Raw genomic sequence first — 6,247 nt, forward strand, 5'->3', positions numbered from 1 at the left:
TCACCTCTGAGTAGGCTGTAAAGCGTAGGGCACACCCGTGGTTTTTCCGTGAAAGCTGTAGCCTCTTCACGCCTTAAGCAGCTCTGTGCGATCCTCAGCAAGTCAGAAGCTTCCATGGTTTTCCAGGCCACTGGCTTCAGCGCAGAGGAACGGACGGGCTAAGTGAGAGGCAGCGAGCATCCGAAGTGGAGCGAGCCGGCCTTGCACAGAAGCGTTTTTAGTTTATGGACACGTGAACGTGCGGCCACAGGACAAACCGCTGAGTAAAACACACTGCAAGCACATCCCGGCTTGGCGCCGGCTGCCTGCGCGCAGCCCGCCGGCCCTGTGAGGGAAGCCGCGGCTGCACAAACACGTGCGCGCTCCCCAAGGAATCGCGGGGTCCTCGAGCGCACAGACCAGCACCGTGCCATGGCTGAACGCCGCGTATTTGTACTCTGGCATACTTCAGGGTGATTACTTTAGCCTAAGTCACCACGTGGAGCCCGAGGTATGCAAGGCTTGCAAAGCCACGCTATAGATCACTCCGTGCCAGTTTTCCTCTCTGAGTATTTCACTCTCCGACGCCTGTATGTATCAGGAATAACTTTGCCGACGCGAATTCGGTTTTGCTGTGGACCTTCGCACATCACAGCTGCTGGCTGGGACATATGGCAGTAGTGGGTAAAAACATTTATCAGCACGCTAGCTTTAGATCAGTAATGTAGGACGTTGCGTGTAAGCGCAGGTTTTTTGTTACCTGACTTCCTTGGTGCTTGGCTTCCTGGATCAGAGCCAGCGGTATTTGGCTTGTTGTCAGAACCTCATCACAGTTGAGTAGCTGTGATTCGTAACAGTTGCAGTCCGAGTGATTAACGTTACTGCTTAAAAAGCACTTCAGCAGGGTAGTAGTGACAGAACGTGTAACTTGAAGGTACTCCTTTAACTCACACCCTTGCAGAGAAGCTCTAGCCTTCAGAATTTTAGGGGCTTTTTTAGCTATGTAAGAACCAGTACTCTGTATTCAAATTATGATTTATTCAGTCTGTAGAGACCTCAGCATTAGGTCAAACATGTATACACACGCAAAAAATAAAGGGGTGGTCTCTGCCCTAAGACCACTAATCTTCCTACTACAAGCATTAGATCTTGCTTACAGCAAGCGGGGTGTGCATTTTAGTAATGGCCAATTCTTCTTCAATAAAAGGAAGCCTGGAGACTTTTCTACATGACAAAGCATTTGGCAACAATGTTGTTTTGAAGCATTTCCTCCTCTGGTCACTTATTTCTACTCCTGTCAGCTCTTTCAGTCGCACTAACACGTCTTTTGTGGGGCTGCCCTATGAACCAGATCAGGAAACTGATCCAGGTTAAAAATTAGCCAGCACAGGAAAAAAAATAAAAATGGCACAGCAAGGAACTGGCACAAGTGCAAAAGCAGAGCGTGGTGGCACAGGGATGGAGCGAGCACACAGTGGTATGGGCAGGAAGTACGAATGCCTGAAATCCTCATTATCGCTGAATGCTTGGGGGTCGTGGGAACGATGGGGTCAGTGTCTCAATTAAGTTTTGCCTTTATGAACTAAGTGTAGTTTTGTCAATGAGAGACATGAAAGAAACAATCTCTGATCCACAAATTATGACAGCAGAAACCTCTGCTAAGGTGCAAATAAATGCAGCATAGGGCAACAGCCTAGAAAAGAGCTTGTTGCCTCCTCCAGCTGTAACTGATCATTTACTAGTAACAGCTGTATATAAAGACCATGGTGCAGCTCTGTGAAATGGCTTTTTTTGGGGGGATGGGCTGAGGGAGGCTAAGGAAAGTCAACTCCCTAAGTCAAGGTGGCACAAATGGTCTTGGAAAAGGAATAGTTTTGAAAAATCTGACATGGAGCTTGTGTATAAAAGAGAGAGGGACGTGCAATTCTGCTAGAGGAGAAATTGTAGCACTGAGAGCAGAGGGTCTAGCGGTCAGTGGCAGCTTTAGAAGAAAGTCTTCTGATGGGTGCATGGGCCTCTGGGTTTTGTGGCAGCGTTCCTCGGTCTTTGAAGGCCTAACAGGTCTCTTGGAGATACATAGGGACAGAAGGAGTAACAGGAATGAAACAACTGCAGTAGCTAGTCACCTGCTAACATAGTCTTCTGTGAAGGTGCAACTTATGTGTTTAGTTTGGAGGAGGGAGGATGGCTTTCTCATGTTGGTAGCTATGTGGCTTTGACTGAATAACTACGTGCACAGTTTTATTGTCCTGTTTAGACATGCCCTAATGAGAAAGGAGTATATATAAGTTGTTTCCAAACAACTATATGTATTCTAACAGTAAACAGTCTTAGTCTATATTAAAGACAAATTCTTTGTGCTTCCCACTTTGCTGGAATAAGCACTCAGTAAGAGCAGAGCAAGCCTGAGACTCTCAAAGTCTAGCCATGAAATAAAACTTTCTCTGAAGGCCTTGTCTGCTCTAGCGCTTCAAGCTGAGAATTTGCTGAAACATTAATGTCTGCCCCCTGAAAGGTCACTGGAGACAAAGCACGTTGCTCAGGATGACAAGGTTTGGTTCTCTGTGGGCTATGAGGAGGGCAGTTGAATTGTACCTATGTTAGACCGTTAGAACTGCTGTTAGTGTGCGTTAGTAAAGCATATTGCTGTGCTTCAAATTCTAGATGCGAGAGTAAATCCATCTAGAAAAACAGAGGTGCCTTGGAGTAAGGATGATGGGCACTACTTCATTCCATTTCTGACTTGCTTGAAAATCTTGGACAGGAAATCTAGTGCTGAAGGCAAGAGGGATATGTTTACTGGCTTTTGATTCCAGCTACTAGATCATGGTGAGCAGGCTGTTAGAAGGAAAATGTCACTTTTTTTTAATACCTTTTAATTAAATAGTGTTTATGTAATACCTGAACGCTCTCACATAATATCACTAATAAGCTCCATTATCTGTCAGCATCTCTTCTGACTCTTGAGGGCTGTCTGCATCCAGAAAAGCTTCAGGATGATGTGTGCATTGTTAACTTCTGACTGTGCCCCCAAAATTTTTTATTGCGGCTTGGGCCACTTTTTTTTTTTTTTTTGAGCTCTGTAGAGGCACTTAAGGGGGGAAAAAAACGAAACAAAAAACAACCCCAATCCCCCATTTTCTCAAATTTCATTTAAGGTTATATTCTGTCTTTGGTACAGTGAGTGGAAGCAGCGAGAGCGAGTTAAACATAGAGGTGAACATAAGCTCTAAACTCATGAGGTGTGAACTTAACTTCAAGCAGCTTCTTCCCCTGTTAACATTTTCTAGACTGACCTGGTTCTGTGTATGCTCCTGTTCTAGCCTTTTAACACATGCTGTGGCAATTTAAAGTTAAATGTGTAGCTCCTCTTTCTTCTGGAAAACTGTCATTTTGAGATTGGGTCAGAAAGTTTACTTCCTTGACTAATCATAACGTTATGTTGCCAAAGCCTTCTGAAAAGTGTTCAATGGCTTAGCTTGTTTTTAAGGAAAGTGCGTAATACACTGGGTGAAAATTTTATGTTGTCTTCATGCCCACAGTGGGAGACTTCACCAGCACAACTACGATAGGAGATCAGTCATGGAGACAAGACTTACAATGACAATCCTGGGAGGCGTGCTGACGGTAAGCCTCGTTCTGTCATCTATGTTAACATTTGCACTCCTGTAACGTAATTAAGAATAATTTTTGGTTTCCTTGCTTAATTCAGATTAATATTTTACCATTTTCAGATGAACCAAAAACCCGCCATTAAAAAAAAAACTATAAACAAATAAAAACTGAAGATCACAACATAAGTTTAATGTGTTTTGACTTAGCATCAACATTTTGTGGTTCTTATTTTCAGCTGAATTGCTAGCTGGTGGCTTTCAGCAGCAATCACAGGTACTTAGCACCCAGATTCAAGGGTGTCACATCCCTCCCCCCATTAGCAAATACCTATACATCAGTTATCCCCTTGTAGAATATCTTCTTGAAAGATATGCTGTGAAGAACAACACATTAGTACTTGCCAAGAACTTTAGAATGGAAGTGCAATCAACCCAAAAATCATACTGAAGAAAATCCCACCCCCCCCACCCCCCCGCTCCAAGCTTCCTAGTCACAAGTTCAAAAATCTCTTCTAAAAGATGTAGTTCTCTGATGGACCACAAAGGAGATGAACTAAAAACATCTCCATATCCTAGATCCTTTATATTAAGTTATCAAGTTACTGTTGCTGTTGCTTCCTCTGCTGAGAAGCAGCAAGGGATGCTTCTGGTACTAACAGAACAGAATCATCCAGGGCACTTGATGCAGACTTTGTGCCTTTGAGTGCAAAGTGTTGGCTATAAAATACGTTTTGTTTGTCTTTGTCCCAAACATTTCATAGAATAAGAAAGATGATCATGCCCTGGATTGAGTGGGAACTTTATTTTGTTTCCTCCTCTAGCACACCAAGGATCAGCTTTTGATCTTGCACACAAATGTGCTTTTCCCTACACTATCCCATCTTTGGCATGATTTTTGCAGTGGAAGAGTTTAGAGGGAAAATTTACCCAAACGTCATCATCTTTGCTCTGGGTATAATGTCTATCATCGCCGTGGAGTTCACGTTTAGACAGTACAATGGTTAAAATAGAAGTGTCCAGCCAACAGCAAAGCTGACATTATTGCTAAACCTGGTGAAGCCATCCTTAGCTGTCAGTGGTAAAAACCTTAGGGAGAAAGAAGACAAACAGGATAACACACAAACTTAATGATTCATGCCTGACTGGCAAGCAAAAGAAAATGCTGGCAGATAAATGCAGTTAACTACAAAAGTAATGCTGTTATGTAGTTTATGCCTACTGATGCTATCCAGATCATCAGTGTTGCTCCTGCACTAGACATAAACATGTACGTTATTCCAGTCTAACAAAATGCTAAATGAAGTAGAATCCCCTAACACGGATACAGCAGACAGCTGTGGTACCAGGTAAGCACAAGGTGAACAGACTTCAGCAAGTGGCAAACTTGCTCGCGCTCCCCAAGCAACAGCTGAATTGCGGTGAATTAGTCTGACTCAATGGGGCATTTCTCACGAGGGCTTGATTTTGTTCACGACAACATTCTTCACGGGCGCTCGGGGTTAGCAGTGCTGCACCGCGACTTGATATTGGTTCCTGAGAAACTGTGATAGGGGTATGCACACGGGTTTTACCTTCTGAGAAGACAGTCTGCTGAACTATGGAAAGGAGCATGATACCAGACTGAGCCATTACTGCTATCATGCCCATATGTTAAATTCTTTAATTACTGAGTAAGCCACTCTGAAAAACAGGGAGGGGAGTTCCAGGGGAGGAAACTGTAGCTATCCAGTGCCTTGTGTCAAGAAGAGGAAGGGCATGAATGGCAATCTGATTCCTTCCTGGTGGTATGCTACTCATTTCAGCAGGTTTGCTTCACAGAAAAGTACAAACTCTCTGCAAGATATCGCTACCTTTGTATCAGAGGCATCAGAAGTGAAGTAATAGCACCTCAACCAACCCCTGTAGTTCATTCATCAGACCATGAATTGTGGCTTCTGAGGGGGCAGACCCTCTTCAGTCCTGTTGTCTGTGCTATGCAGGTGGAAAACTCCAGCAAAAAGGTGGAGTTTGACAGCTGAGAATGGTAAAACTTTGTGAACTGTGCTATTTTTCTGCTGGGGCTCCAGCAGTATGCACAGTGAACAGTGGCTTCATCAGCTGGCACACTGTAAACCAGTCACGCCCCTATACAAAGACTGCAGAGGGAAGGAAATGTTCCTTACTGTAGATATGAAGGATTTAGAGGAATGGGAGGGAAGGGAAGGGGAAGGTCTCCTGTACTCACTAACAAACTCCCTCCCATCGAAAGATACCAGAGAGGAGTTCCTGAACTTGTTACTTGGGGTAGTTAAATAGGTAGGACTTCAGTCTGAAGGTAATGTAACAAATGTAGTCTGCACCACAGTATTAGTTGAAGAGATGTTACCTGCTATGCCTTGCGTATGCTGAGTCAGAATTCAGTGTTATTCTTCACTTATGCTTGAGTGGGACTTACAAGTGTCTTATTGGTGGAGATCTAAGGAATGAGCAGAGTTCAGAAGTTGTGCTAAGAAGGACTGACTGAGTGAAGACGGCAGTGGTGAAGTTAACTTTAATGGAACAATACTCATGGTTGAGAAGATTTTCCTGTATTATGTGTGTCCCACAGGTTGCCATAGAGAAAGGGGATAAAGAGAGAATGGAAAAGGAAGAGAAGGCAGTAAGAGAGAGGAAAA

Source organism: Phaethon aethereus (assembly GCF_964289735.1).
Source record: "Phaethon aethereus genome assembly, chromosome: 5".
In the NCBI taxonomy this organism is placed as follows: Eukaryota; Metazoa; Chordata; class Aves; order Phaethontiformes; family Phaethontidae; genus Phaethon; species Phaethon aethereus.